General features: G+C 42.7%; 1 long non-coding RNA gene across 1 annotated transcript in view; it reads left to right on the plus strand.

The window, feature by feature from the left end:
* Nucleotides 1–15,839, plus strand: part of LOC145530373 (uncharacterized) — a 60,242-nt gene that overhangs the window by 14,918 nt on the left and 29,485 nt on the right. The window lies entirely within an intron of this gene.

A 15,839-nucleotide genomic window follows, 5' to 3' on the forward strand; every position in this document is an offset into this window, starting at 1 on the left:
AAGAACCAGCTCATTTGAAAAGACCCTGATGTTGGGAAAGATTGAAGGCAGGAGGAGAAAGTGACGGCAGAGGATGGGATGGTTGGATAGCATAACTGACGTGATGGACACAAGTTTGAGTAGGCTCTGGGATTTGGTGATGGACAGGAAGGCCTGGTGTGCTGCAGTCCATGGGGTTGCAAAGAGTCAGACATAACTGAGCTGAACTGATCTTTGCTAACATGGGCCATGCAGCACAAACCGTACACTCCTAGAAAACTAAATGAGAAAAAGTTATTCTTGAGATGAATGTCATTTGATGTTTTCTTTCAAAGTCATTATTTAAATCAATTGCTTTTCAAAAAACATGAGAGATCAGTTAAGCACCATTTGGTTATCAGTTAAATTGTCCCAATTTTTTACTTCAAAGGTATGCACTAAGTTCTATGTAAACATTGGTAGAAAATCAATGGCAGACACACCTGTTCAAAGTATAATCCAGGGATGTATCTTTAACACTTTTTTCCCACTTCAAGTCACAAGAAACGGTTTTTTCTTTTCAAAAACCAGGAAAAGAGCAACTAAGCCTCCATGCCACATCTACTGAGCCCAAGCATCACAACTAGAGGGCCCATGCACCACAACAAAGGAGCCCTTGAGGTGCAGCAAAGGTGCTGTATGCCACAACTAAGGCCTGATGTAGCCGAAGACACAATTAAGTTTAAGAAAAATAAACTGTTTAAAAAAAGTATCGGGAGAAGTTGGTAAACAGAAGGCTACACAGCAGAAAGCACCAATCACAAACCAGTGAAGCACACTCCAGAAATGGGAACAAAACTCAGACAGGCAAGGGAGGACAGGATGACTGAACCTCAGCTCTAATTTATCTATGTCTATAAATGCTTCCCTGGTGGCTCAGATGGTAAAGAATTTGTGTGCAATGCATGAGTCCTGCGTTCATTCCCTGGGTCGGGAAGATCCCCTGGAGAAGGGAATGGCAACCCACTCCCGTATTCTTGCCTGGAGAATTCCATGGGCAGAGGAGCCCGGAGGGCTACAGTCCTGGGGGTCACTAAGAGTCAGACACAACTGAGTGACTAACACACACGTAAGTCTTTTGGAATTATAGATGATATGCATATGCCTTTTTGTAGTCTGGATTTACAAATTTTTGTTTATTTCTATACATACAAAAATATATGATGATTATATGAAAAGATACATAAAATATGAAAGTATATTTATATGTGTTAATATTATGTATAATCTCAAAATATAAAATAGGCATATTGCTCTATTTTTAAATTTTTAAAAAATTTTAAAATTTTTATTTAAAAAATTCTATAGCACTTTACAATTTTCAAACGTTTCACACATAAGATTTCATAAAATCCCATAATAACCCTTTTCCCCCACCCCTACATTTCCCCTCCCACATTCCCTCTCACTACCAGTAGCTACTAATTTGTTCTCTATATCTGTGAGTCTGCTTCTTTTTCGTTTTATTCACTAGTTGTATTTTCTAGAGTTCACATATAAGTGATAGGATACAGTATTTATCTTTCTCTGTCTGATTTATTTCACTCAGCATGATGCCCTCCAAGTCCACCCATGTTGCTGCAAATGGCAAAATTTCATTCTTTTTGATGACTAGTGTTTCTTTATATGTAGTGTATACCTACATACATCTTATTTATCCATTTATCTGTTAGTGGGCACTTAGGTAGACATATTGTTTTGCATAATAATTTTTATTTTGAAATGAATCAGTAGTCTCACTCTTCTTTTTTCACTGGATGTTCAGGGCTAGTTAATTAAATGTGGGCGCATGCCCTGATCGGATAAGAAAACCTCTTCAAAACAATGGTGTATAATTGGGACATTTCCAATTTTTTTAGAGAATGTGATGAAAGCTATAGCATTTCTCCTTGAAAATGAATATGCACTCATTCATGTGTGTGTTCTTTCTGAGACATGCATGAATGCCTGGTGAGCAACCCTTCGGAGAGTCCAGAAGCCTCCCAAACCTTTGGTCATGTTTGTTTCTAAAATGTAGAGAAAGAGATTGACAGGCCACCAAGATATCTAAAAATCAGTTCACAAATCCTTTGTTAAAGGGGTTCTGAGTTTTATCTAGTTTCACACATGGGGCTGTTTTCTGTGCCTTCTGGTTTCTAGATAGTGTCCCAGAGGCACATGCCCACACATAATGCAAGTCAGACAAACAGGAAAAGAACAGAGCAGGAGACCACACACTCTTAACCTTTGGTATGTTAGCAAGAGTCCCCCAAAGCTTAGGATCTGATAAACAGTCAAACCTGGCAGGAGTCCAATCCGCAAAGACATGGCGAGGGGAGCCAGAACATTGGCCTGGCTGCCTCTAGTTTGTGTGTGGGGGTGGGGGGCAGAGTGGAAATAAGGTGTTGGAGCTGAGATCACACAGTCAGTATACAGGGCATGTGGGGTGGTCCTGAGCAATAGAATATAGTGCATCATATGCATGTTTCACTTTCATTCATTCAGCTGCACACGCAAGGAAATTAGAAGGAAAAGCATAAGTAAGAACAAAATGAAGAGTGAATAATTTAAATCACGCAGGCTATGAGGCCATTCCATTCACTGAACACAGGCCAAAAGGCAGTGGGTGCAAAGCTGATGGCAAGGCCTAGGAGAAGAGGAAGAACATGTGAAGAATGCTAAGGATTTCTTGAGCGTTGACCAGGAAGCAAGCCTGTCGTTCGGTTGGAAAAAATAAGTGACTGTTCAAAGAAGTTCTAGAGGAATTAGGACCTGGGCCACAAAGAAACCTTAGCCAGTAAAGAAAGAGACAAACCTGTGATGTCAACTGCAAAAGATAGAAAAGCCTATGTAGCTGCTTTAGAATTTGGGGGTAGGTAGAGAATGAGTCTCCCTCTCTCTCTCCTTTGCTCTCTCTTAGAAATGAGCTGTACAGTATTCATTCATGGCAGAAAAATGGAACCAAAAATACTTGTTGATTAAGAAATATGGCCAGAGCCTCAGAGTCACTAGTTACTATATTCCTGCTTCAGTCTGCTATGTTACTGGATTACACGTTTATTGGATACTCCTAGGTTTTGTCACTGAGAGAAATTTAAGGCACAGACTAAACTGGATTTTACATCACGTCTGAACTTGAGCAAGAAAACTCAAACAGGGAAGGCCCTAGACTCAGCCCCACAGATGTCTGGTGAATGTGTGGAAATCACTCGGTCTAGACTACGAGTGTTGGTCATTGTTGCTGTTTGGGCCACTGGGAGGAGACGCTGGGTTTGTAGCCCATGGAAGTGGGGGACTTGGGCATGAACTAACATTGCATTTCTCAACCTGACCTAGGCCAAAGAATTTTCTGAGGGGTTCTACATTTGTCATCAATCTCAAAGGCACTCAAACCATCCTGGGAGAATCATGGTACATGAAGTAGTCATTCTGTTGACTTCAAAAGCAAATGAAAAGCATTGTATCAAATATCAGCCATAAATCAGAGGTAGAAGATGATGAGGGATTACAAAAAAAGAATTTCTGCTGATCACTGGGACTTACTTTAGATTTGGCAGAAACGAATCATTCTTGCAGATATATTAGTCTATACAATTCAGTTATCATATCTGCAAAACTGCTGGGAAAAGTTATCATTGTCCTTGATATAGTTCTTTATGTTTTATACCATGCTTTAACACGGGTTATCTCATGCTGTGGTTATGAGGCAGAGTGCCGCAGTGAGGAAGCTGAGCCTCAGGACTTAGTTTAGTGACTTGTCAAAGTTCAGACCTGGAATGGAGATAGCTATTTGGTCACAATGGTAAGGAACAAAATCTCACCACTAGTAACATCCTATTTAGGAGAAGGCAATGGCACCCCACTCCAGTACTCTTGCCTGGAAAATCCCATGGACAGAGGAGCCTGGTAGGCTACAGTCCATGGGGTCGCTAAGAGTTGGACACGACTGAGTGACTTCACTTCCACTTTTCCCTTTCATGCACTGGAGAAGGAAATGGCAACCCACTCCAGTATTCTTGCCTGGAGAATCCCAGGGACGACGGAGCCTGGTGGGCTGCCGTCTGTGGGGTCGCACAGAGTCGGACACGACTGAAGCGACTTAGCAGCAGCAACATCCTATGTGCTGCTGAGTCGCTAAATAGCATCCAATTCTCTTGCTATAGCACCAGGCTCCTCTGTCCATGAGATTCCCCGGGCAAGAATACTGGAGTAGGTTGCCATTTCCTTCTCCAAGGTTAGATCTTCCTGACCCAGAGATCAAGCCTGTGTCTCCTGCGTTGCAGGCAGATTCTTTACCACTGAGCCATTTGGGAAGCCTGATAACATCCTATACTGAGCTACAAAAGAAACGGAACAACTCTTTGGTTGTCTCACTTCTCGTTTAGCACTTGCAGGGACCTGATGGAACAACAAGCCTATTAGGGTACTGGTCCCTCAAATTCCATCACTAATCCAGGATGAATGGATGCCCAATTTTACAGACTTCCCTGGAAATAATACTGGCTCACTACTCTTTCCTACATGTCCCAGTTCAGTGCTGTTGTTCTGTTTTTAATCCCTCCCCCATTTATCTGCTGTAAAACTTTGCCAGTTCTAGCATTCTAAACTATGTGTCAATACAAATGCAGGAGGCATTTGTCATATACTTAACATGCTGTGTTACTACATCCACCCCTGGAAAATACAGCAAGTGTATGTTAGTCTCTAGTGTCTTTGTTTGTGAGATTTTCTCATTACAGAAAACCAAAAATGGCAGAAGATGGCTTATTTTGTCTGTAATTTAGGCAACCTTCTATTTATTCTTGTATAAGTATAATAATGTCTCTAGAACTCAACATTATATTCAAACCCTCAACTCCCTCCTGCATTTGGCAGGTTTTGAAAATAGAATAGAAGGGATGACTTCAACTTTAAAGAGAAAAACAAGTGCTGAGCTCATGTAAAGTAATTATAACTTCATGAAAGTCTTGAGATGTTGCATGCACAAATGCTTCTCAAAATGGGCCTTTCCCTCCCTTCCATACTGAACCTAAATCCAGTCTACTCTCCTATACCCAGACAGAGGACAAATTTTTACTTACAAATTTTGCCATCAGGATAAAATTTTTTAAAGTATTCCTTTAGGCACACATCTAAATGACATTTGTAACATCACGAGAAGCCTATAAAAAGACACTAAACAAGATATATGTTCTATAATCTCAATATAAAAATATGTAACATAAAATATATTTTAAATGGCTGGAAAGAGGTACATAAAATGTTCATAATAATGATCTCTGGGTTATACAGTGATGATTGACTTGTGATCTTGCTTTTTCATTCTCCTAAGTTTCTACCACAGTTATGTATGTGTTGTTTTTAAAGATATTCTGTTTCTTAAAGCAGTCCTTCCCATATTATAGCAATGATGTATCAATTTTGCACTCCTGCAACTAACTACTTCCATATTTAGCTCACACTACTAGCAGGACTTACTCTGCATACTCTACCCAGCCCTCTTCCGTCTCCACTCTTTATGCTCCACATAGGAACGTTTGTCTATTCCTATTGCTACAATTATACTCTGTTAATAATTCCCAAACATGGAATATTCCATATCTCAGAACTCTCCTTTGAACTCTAACATTATGTATCTAGACACCCATTTAGCATGCCTACCATGATCACTCAATGGCAACTCAAACTCAGTATGTTCAAGTCAGAATTAGGACCCAGGCTCCATAGAAAGAAAAACATTAAGGTAAATGATGACTTGGGGTTACAGAGTTATTACTCTGATGGGAATCAAGGAAGATGATTCTGGTACAAAAGAGGAAGTAATCAGAGAGTGAAAGTCCAGCAAAGAGGCTTTAAGATGACACTGAGATTAAGGGCAATTTTCTTTCTCATTAAATAATCATAAGGGTTACCAAAAAGAATTACCTCATTGATGCGGTGATTTCGCCAAGTGCAAAACCTTTGTCTTTAGGGAACAAGGAAATGTTTCAGGAAATTAATAATGAAGCAGCCACGAGAACAGTTTCCACTACTCACTCTCCATTGGTTGCTTTTATCACTCTCAACAAGTACTTGAAAACACTCATGAACACTTTGAGATTAGGATTTGATTAAATTTTTTAGCCTTTAAATGTTTTTTTTTTTTTTTTTAATTTTGTGTTTGCAGTATATTTTTCTCTGTTAACCAAACCTCTTTAAGAGAATCTTTTGGAGAAGGAAATGGCAGCCCACTCCAGTATTCTTGCCTCGAGAATTCCATGGGTGCAGGAGCCTGGTGGGCTACAGTCCATGGAGTCACAAAGAGTTGGGCACAATTTAGCGACTAAAGAACGACGACAAAGAGTATCTTTAAAGGGATAAAACGTGAGAAAGGTGCATATCTTAGACTTGTAGACTTGCTGAAAGCTGGTATTGAAATGAGGGTTCTTTCAAGAATAACACTTGTATTATTTTCCTTATATTCACCAATTACAAGTAAGGTTTAAATGCCATTCTGCATCATTAGACAAGTCACTTAACCTCTCTGAGCCTCTGTTTCCTCCTTCATAAAGCAAGGATGATGATGGTGTTTACCTCCAAAGACAGCTGTGACGATTAAGTATTACACATATAGTAGTTTTCACTACTGTGCGTGCCAAGTCTCTTCAGTCGTGTCCAACTCTGTGCGACCCTATAGACTGCAGCCTGCCAGGCTTTTCTGTCCACGGGATTCTCCAGGCAAGAATACTGGGGTGGCTTGCCATCTCCTCCTCCAGAGGATCTTCCTGGCTCAGGAATCAAATCTGTATCCCTTATGTCTACCTTGGCAGGCAATCTCTTTACCACTAGTGCCACTTGGGAAGCCCTCAGCACATGCTAATACATAGTAAATGGTGGCCATGGCTGCAGTGATGTCAATGGTAGCTGTAGTGGTGGTGGTGGCAGAGATGACGGTGGTGCTGGTGGTAACAGTGGCAGTGGTTGTAGAGGAGATGGTGGTGGGGGATGATAGTGGTAGTGGAGGTGGTGGCAACAGTGACAGTCACGGTGGTGGCAATGATTGTGGTGGTGGTGATGGTGGTGGGAGTAGTGGAACAGTGGTGGTAAGTGGCACTGCTGGATGTGGAGGTGGTAGAGGTGTTGGAAAGAGGGGTGGTGGTGGTGGTGGAAGTGAGGTGGAAGTGAAGGTGGTGGTCCAGGTGGTGGAGGTGGTAGAGGTGAAGGTAGAGGCGATGGAAGAGGAGGTGGACGTGGTGGAAATGGAGGCATGGGGAAGGTGGCTTCACTGTGTTTCATTCCTAAAGCAAGGGTGGTTTCCTTAGTGGGAATACAACCCTGACTAGTTGGTCATCAGAGTTGATCAGGACTTTTCAAGGGCATTCCTTGAGAGCTGTTGCAAAGTATCTTTCTGTATAGGACTTTACTAGTTCCCTAGTTCTGCTCATGTCCCAGCTTATGACACTTCCTGTGGCTGTAGAAAGTACAGAAGGGAATTAACTGATGAGAAAGTTTATATATTGAATGAACTTAACTTGAGAGAGGATTAGAATATCAGTTTAATTTTTTCCCCTTAGTCCCTTCAAATCCAACTTTTTCTCCCATTCCTGGATGAAATCTTACACATGACTTTCTAGTTTTTGTTTGTTTTTTAAGATATTGAACAATTAAGCCCTGCATTCTGGCATCAAAATGTTAAGCCAAATATAATAATTATCTATTTCCAGGGGAGTAAAATACAATAATCAAAACCTTGTAAATTTCTCACCAAGCACACGCTTGCTTCAGGTTAGATGCCTGGTCTCTGCCATTCCTGAGATGCTGTTTCTGAATGTCCCAGGCAAGGCCAACAGGGTGAGTGGTTTAGGTGAAAAAGAAATTGTCACCTGTGTTGCCGTTGTCATCTGGGCTGGTCCCTCTGGATGGAAGGTAGAAGATAACCATTTGCTGGGTTTTGCCCTCATTGGCACTTTTGCAGGCTCCTCACCCTAGACACACACACCACATACTCACACAAACACACATGCACACATACCACCCCACCATACCTCTGAGAGTGGCTTCCTCAGCACAGGCAAGACTCCGCTTCTCAGGCTCTGGACTGGGATGGCCCAGTCCTCTCTTGGGATCACACTATCCTACCACTATCCCCCCTTCTTTGGTCCCTTTCACAAAGTCCTCTTCTGGTCCCTGGAGAACGCTGACCTTTGTTCTCCATGGTCAGTGGGTGCAGTGTCAGCCTCACCCACTCCTCTTTGGTTTCTCTTGATGGTGTTTTGACACATGTTTCCATGTGCCCCACATGCTGGTAGGGCACATGCTGGACTCTCTGCATGGTTCCATCAAAACCCTCTCACTTGACTTAAAATAAGAGAGAGAAAAGCCCTTTCCACCCTCCCAGGGACACAGGGAGGAGCCCAGAGACCTGACAACTTTGTCAAAGAAACCCTCCATCTACCACTTGCTCCCCTGTCTTAAGCATGGACTTGGATGAAGGGCCCCTGCTTGCTGAACTGGTTTTCCAGCCTCTCAGAATGCCCTGCTGAGGACTGGGGGTGCTTGTGCCTACTGTGCTGTTGCAAGGCTTCAGAGCCCTGCTGGGAGCCCTAGTCAGGCTGACATTTTTCATCCCCATCTACCATCCAGAGGCTTGGAGTCCTGGCAAAGAAATGAACAACAACAAAACAAGTTATGAGCATTCTTGGTCTAGGAAAACAAACACAAAAAGGAGACAATCATAATTTTTTAAAAGTACCCTGCATTTCTTGAACAAAGCTTTTATACATACTGTTGCATGATTTTCAAGGACTTGGTGATGGGTATGGGGATCAGAGTAATAACCTAAAATTTGGATAACATGGCAGAGTTTACTGAGAGATTTCTCACAGATTGTCTCATTTGATTCTCATGAGAAGCCTGCAAAGTCGATGCTGTTCATTTCAGTTTATAGAAGGAGAGCCAGCATCAGGAGCGGCAAAGGAAGTTAGTCACGCAAGTTTCTAACCCATATCAGCTGAGGCTCGCTGCCTAGAGCAGTGTTATTCAGGGTAGAGTCCAAGCATTGAGGAATGCTCATACTGCTACTGCTACTGCTAAGTCGCTTCAGTCGTGTCCGACTCTGTGCGACCCCATAGACGGCAGCCCACCAGGCTCCGCTCATAGAAAACTTTATTATGAATATAACCACATTTGGGGGGCTTCTTTGGTGGCTCAGATGGTAAAGAATCTGCTTGCAATGTAGGAGACTCAGGTTCGAGTCTGGAGTGGCAACCGACTCCAGTGTTCTTGCCTGGAGAATTCCATGGACAGAGGAGCCTAATGGACTACCAGTCCATGGTTTATCATATGTTTAATTGGAGTATAATTGCTCTACAATGTTGTGTTAGTTTCTGCTGTAGACAGTGTGACTCAGCTATATGTATACATGTATCTATTCCCTCCTGAGCCTCCATCCCACCCCACTCTCACCCCACCTATCTAGGTCATCACAGAGCACCAAGCTGAGCTCCCTGTGTTGTGCACCAGTTTCCTGCAAGCTATCTGTTTTACACACCATAGTGCATATATATCAAGGCTACTCTATCAGTTTGTCCCATCCTCTCCCTCACGCCCTGTGTCCACAAATCCTTTCTCAATGTCTGTGGCTCTATTCCTGCCCTGCAAAGAGTTTCATCAGTGCCATTTTTCTAGGTAGTATATATGTGCTAACATACGATATTTGTTTTTCTCTTTCTGACTTATTTCCCTCTGTATGACGTACTCTAAGTTCATCCACATCACTACAAATCTCATAGCAATTTAATGTTGCCATAACATCCATGCATGTAATCAGTAGACTTGTTCTGTTGAGCAGGGCATGGACCACTTCAGGTGTTATCAGGCTTACAGGGTGTCTTGTGCAGCATGAGCTATATGCTAGTCATGTACAGTAGGACTTGCATTCTGGTCTGCAATCGGATAGACATTAAAAGAGAGAAAAAAATTGGTCCTCAAGAATAAGTAAACTTTAAAAATATGCTCTACACAGAGCAGTGCATTCAGAAGGATCATAAGCAGCGCTGTGGTTGATTAATGATGTCTGCCTGAGTGTGGGGGTAGGAGGCAGTGATGTGCAGGCTATATTATGCCCTCTGCTATGTCATAAGGTCTTGTTACAGCAGAACCCACTTAGGTATTGAAAAGAGACATATATGGGGAAAGGGGAGCTTCCCAGGTGGCTCAGTGGTAAAGAATTGCCTGCCAATGCAGGAGACACAGGAGACGTGAGTTTAATCCCTGGGTCAGGAAGATCCCCTGGACAAGGAAATGGCAACCCACTCCAGTATTCTTGCCTGGAAAATCCCATGGACAGAGGAGCCTGGTGGGCTACAGTCCATGGGGTTGTAAAAAGTCAGACACAACTGAGCACACGTGCACACATGTGGAAAGGAAGCTAGATATTACACTGATAAATCTATGTCAACTGGGAAAAAAAAAGCACAACTTACAGGTGAGAGTCTGTTTTATTTGGCGGATTTTTCTGAGAACTCAAGCCCAGGAGGCAGTCTCTCAAGAGAGTCTGAGGGACTGCACCAGAAGTAAGGGAGGAGCCAGGATATAGGGGAGTTTTGCAACAAAATCCAGTACGAAATGGAATATTTCCTGCCAGATCAGTAAACAGCAGATGTCACAGTCACCAGCACTGCAGCCACCAGAATGGTGAGCTAGTGAACCCTGAGGGATCTCAGGAAGGAACAGAATACCTGTCATCTAGCAGCCGTCAGTCTGCAGCCACTCTCCATGGTGAGCTCTGAGGGCACTCAGGATGTGAAAACACAGAACACTGGACCCAAATAGCTGAAGTGCATATCAAAGGAGTGATTTCAGTGAGTCCAGACTCTGGCATCTTCCCATACATAGAAAAGCACTTAATTCCTTAACTTGGGGTATCTGGTTTTCTGTAATTAACAATCATCTTTTGATGTTCTGACTACCTTCCCTTTGTTGTGAATGTTCTATATAACCAGGCTTCCCTGGTGGCTCAGCTGGTAAAGAATCCACCTGCAATGCAGGAGACTGGGGTTCGATCCCTGGGTTGGAAAGATCTCCAGGAGGAGGGAACGGCTACCTACTCCAGTATTCTGGCCTGGAGAATTCCATGCACTGTGTAGTCCATGGGGTTGCAAAGAGTTGGACACAACTGAGTGACTTTCACTTTCACTTTTCCCTTTACCTCCTTAGAGCAATTTCTCAGAACTCTCTGAAATGCTGTCTCCTGGACTGCAGTCCTCATTTTGCCCCCAAATAAAACTTAACTTGCAACTCTCATATTGTGCAAATTTTTTTTCAACAGTTAGTCAAAACATAAAGATTATGTTAAGTAAAGAAAACCAGACGTCTCAAGTTAATATGTTTCATGGTTTTCTATGTACAGAAAGATGCAAGAGTCTGGGCTCACTTAAATCATTCGTTTGATATGCAACTTAATTACCTAAGGCCACTGTCCTGTCTTTCTCCACCCTGACTAACATCAGGGTGTACAGTGTGGATTGCTGCAGTGGCTGAGGACTTGATCACCACAACCCACAACATCCTCTGTTTACTCACATAGCAGGTCACATTTTTCATCCATACCTGGTTAAAAAACACTTTCTGTTTTCAAGATGCTTTACAAATTTTAAAGATATTTAACATGTACTGTCTCATTTGATACTTGGGACAATCCTGTTAAGACAAAGAACAGAGCGTTAGTTCCATGTTACAGAGAGGAAAGCTGTGAGAACATTTATATCCCTACCCACACCCAAAGGGCTAGACAGTGGCAGTGTTGGAACTGTAACCTAGGCAGGTCTCCAATTTTCAGTCTAAATATTGGTACCACCATCCCAGGTTGCCACATTGTGCCTGGTTGATGGCGAAATAAAGGGATTTATAGGATATAGCTGATTCACTGTGCTGTACAGCAGAAACTAACATAAAATTGTAAAGCAACTATACTCCAATTTTTTTAAAAGAAATGTATAGGCAAGCTTTGAGTAAAATAAAAATGTCATATGATGTCAGTTTTGCTCCAGAAAAGTTTAGATAATTTCATGGATGGTATTCCTAGATGGTTTTTAGATTGACATCACCGAAGACAGGTTGCCCTGATAATGAAAAGCAATTGCCACTTTCAAACAAATCTCTGGGCTGGAGAGGAACATGGGTTTAAACTCATAATGACAATTTCTCCCTTCATTTCAAGTCTTAGGCCTAGTTCCAGATGTGATCACTTGAGTGATGTTGTAAATTGGTTAGTAAAACTTTCTTTCTGTGCTACACATATCTATTGAGCATTTGCTGTGTGTCAGAAACTAAAACTGGCCTGAGAGGTGCAGACAAAAGCAGGAACAAAATACGTACGAATAAATATTTGCAATGAACAGGGCTTCCCTTGTGGCTCAGCTGGTAAAGAATCTGCCTGCAACGTGAGAGACTTGGATTTGATCCCTGGGTTGGGAAGATCCCCTGGAGAAGGGAAAGGCTACCTACCCCAGTATTCGGCCTGGAGAATTCCATGGACTGTATAGTCCATGGGGTCGCAAAGAGTCAGACACGACTGAGCGACTTTCACTGTCATCTTATGTGCAATAATAATAGATATAAAGAGGTCCAGAACTGCTTTGGAGGAGAGAGAGAGAGATTAACTCTGTGGGTAGAGAGGGTGAAGAAAGCAGGAAAGGAAAAGGATTCACCAAGGAGATGACCCTGCTAATGGCGTATTTTGTAGGGTGAATAAGCAGACAGATCAAGAAAGGGCATTCAGAGAAAAGGAACAGCAAATGCAAAGACACAGAAGATGTTGAATCTCATGATGGGTTTGGGGAAATACAGACTGTTCTACTCATGGTGTGTGTGTGTGTACACCTGCGTGCACACACATGTGTATGTGTTTTCTGGTAAAATATATGACTTACCATTTTAGGTGCACAATTCAGTGGCATTAAGTGCCTTCGCACTGTTTTGCAGCTCTCTGAAGATAGATTGGGGGCAGGAGGAGAAGGAGACGACAGAGGATGAGATGGTTGGATGGCGTCACTGACTCGATGGACATGGGTTTGGGTAAACTCCGGGAGCTGGTGATGGACAGGGAGGCCTGGCGTGCTGCGATTCATGGGGTCGCAAAGAGTCGGACATGACTGAGTGACTGAACTGAACTGAACTGAGGATAGATGGTTTTTCACATCCACTTTTTTCGAAGGTACTGTGGGAAACAAATCAGGATTTGACCTACACCATGCAGTTTTTCAAAGAAACTCATCTGTTGTTCACAGGAAAGGTACACATTTCTCCTTATTAAAACTAGCCAGGCACTTAACCTCACTGAGATTTAGTATCTTCTTTGATGATATAAGGATAATAACAGAACTGGCATTCCTGAGTTGTGAAAATTAACCACGTAGAGTGATTGGAACAGCGTTAGCACATTGTAAATGCTTCATGTTTCATTGTTGTTGATGATGGTGATGATGCTAGCGGTGGTGGTAGTGAGGATGGTGATGAAGATGATAGTGATAATTTCTCCTTTACTTGATCTCTTATCCCCCACTGCCACATCTTGGTTTCCAGAACCAAATATGGAACGGATGTGTGATAATTTGATTATGATTTGATGGTATGGAGTATTGTTGAGCCCACAGAGGCTTTGCTAAAGACTTTTCAGCTTGTTATCTTGTGGGCAAAGTTGATGAACTGCTGGCAGAGCTTATTGGCATACTAATCTAAGTCTTTTCTACCAGAAACCTCACAGCACTGCCAACCACTTTCTGTAAATACAGCCAGTCCTCTTTATTCACAGATTCCATATTTGTGAATTCATATACTGCCAACATTTATTTGCAACTCAAAGTCAATATTCATGAAACTTTGGTGGTCACTTGCAGACATGCAGAGAGCGGCAAAAATTTGAATCCCCCAGTACACACATTCCCAGTGGAGGTCAAAGAAGGTGACACTCTGCTTCTTGTTTCAGTTCTCATCCTGTAAACAAGTGTTCTTTTCACGGTCTATTTAGAGCCACGTGTTTCACATTTCTGTTCTCTTTGTTGGTGATTTTGCTGTTAGCAGTGGTCCCCAAGGGCAGTGCTGTTCAGTGCCCCTAAGTGCAAGAAGACTGTGACACGCCTTATGGAGAAAATAAATGTATAAGATAAGTTTCATTCAGCCATGAGTCAGAGTGCTGTTGATCATGAACTCAGTGAACCAATTTTCTATTGAATAAGGTGTCTTTAAACAGAAACACACCAGAACAAGTTTATGTACTTATGGTTTGATGAAAATGTGATCAGAGGTTCTCAGGAACCTAGCCATGTATTTCCCCTAGAAGTAGTGGTTCAGAATTCACTAATTCTGTGTCTGCAGTGACTTTGTAGACAGTAACTAGGTCAAATAACAGGAATCAGTTGAATGAAGAAGGAAATGGCCCCCAGGGTCCCCAGTATGTGCGCACGTTGGTGGAGAGAGGTGCACAGGGACAGTAATGGCTCCTTCAGATGCCAGGCTCTGCTGGAAAAAGGGAGGTCTTCTGCTCTGACATCTGCTGACTCAAGGAAGACAGGAAATGCTCCCGTCATGGTTTGGGCACAAGAAGTCTCCACAGCTCACATAAACGTTTCTGAGAACAGACTTTTGGGTGTGGGGTGGTGGAACATGAGCTTTCCTTTTCAGAAAGCTACCTACATAGACTCAAAATGACTTAAATTCCAGTTTCCCTTTTCCCTGGAACTTTGGTGAAGCTTCTGGGAAATAACATTACTCTTTTCCTCATCAGGCCTTCTGGTGTCTTTCCTTCTAAATAGTACACAGAGTTACTAAAATGTCTTCAGTGTGACTACTGTGCACCTTCCCTAGAATATGACACCCACCTCTGGGGCCAGTTCTAAGCATCCAGAGTGATGTAGTCCTAGGCTTGTACAGTTAAAAAAATAATGTACTACTTCTCTTGCTCCCAGCAGTCATATCTTGAACTGAATAGGAGGTTCTTCGTATCACAGTGACATTGTAGAGGGGATGCCATGAGCGGAAATGTCTGGCAGGACAATGCCTCGTCTGTGAGGGAGCTGGTGCAGACACCTCATTGTTCATCCTATATTTCAAGGCATTATCCACCAAGCAGCTGGGCAGTCCAGGCATGAGTATAACGATGCCCCCCTCATGAGACTTCCCTGGTGGTCCAGTGGTTAAGAATCTGCCTTCCAATGCCAGGGACCAGGTTCAGTCCCTGGTCGGGGAACTAAGATCCCAAGTGAGCAGGAAACTAAGCCCATGTACCACAACTAGAGAGCCCACACGCTGTAACAAAGACCTGATATAGCCAAAATAAAAATAAATAAACATTAAAAAACAAACATTACCCTTCTCGTGCACTAGAGGAGACAACGTTTGCAAGCTGCCTGTGCACCCCTCCCTAGATTCTCACTTTTTCCTCGTCTTTCCTGTTCTCCCCTCTTTCTCTCTTCCTTCCCTCTTTCTCTGTTTCCTTCTTCCCTGTCATCTCTCCATCTTAATCAGCTCAAATGCTCTTTAATACTAACCAACGTCACACCCTTGCTAGGTGATGGATGGAATATATAGACAGGAGTTTGGGGTTTGAGCCCCTTCTGTCCCTTACTAAGTGCATGAGTTTGGTCAGTTTGTTCATCAGATACTGAGTGGGAAAAATATTCCTTTCCAGGCACCATTCTGGGTCCTCGGGCTAGTGCAGGAAATAAGCAGAACAGTTTGATGTCATTGTGAGGGTCAGATGCTAGCAGGCATAGACAGATAACAAACAGTAAACATAGTAATTATTTAAGTTAAGAATGATGAGTGCTATGGAGTCAGACGCATTATCTTGTGCCGCAAGGGTG

Source organism: Giraffa tippelskirchi, chromosome 12 (genome assembly GCF_054371585.1).
Source record: "Giraffa tippelskirchi isolate mGirTip1 chromosome 12, T2T-mGirTip1v1.2.pri, whole genome shotgun sequence".
In the NCBI taxonomy this organism is placed as follows: domain Eukaryota; kingdom Metazoa; phylum Chordata; class Mammalia; order Artiodactyla; family Giraffidae; genus Giraffa; species Giraffa tippelskirchi.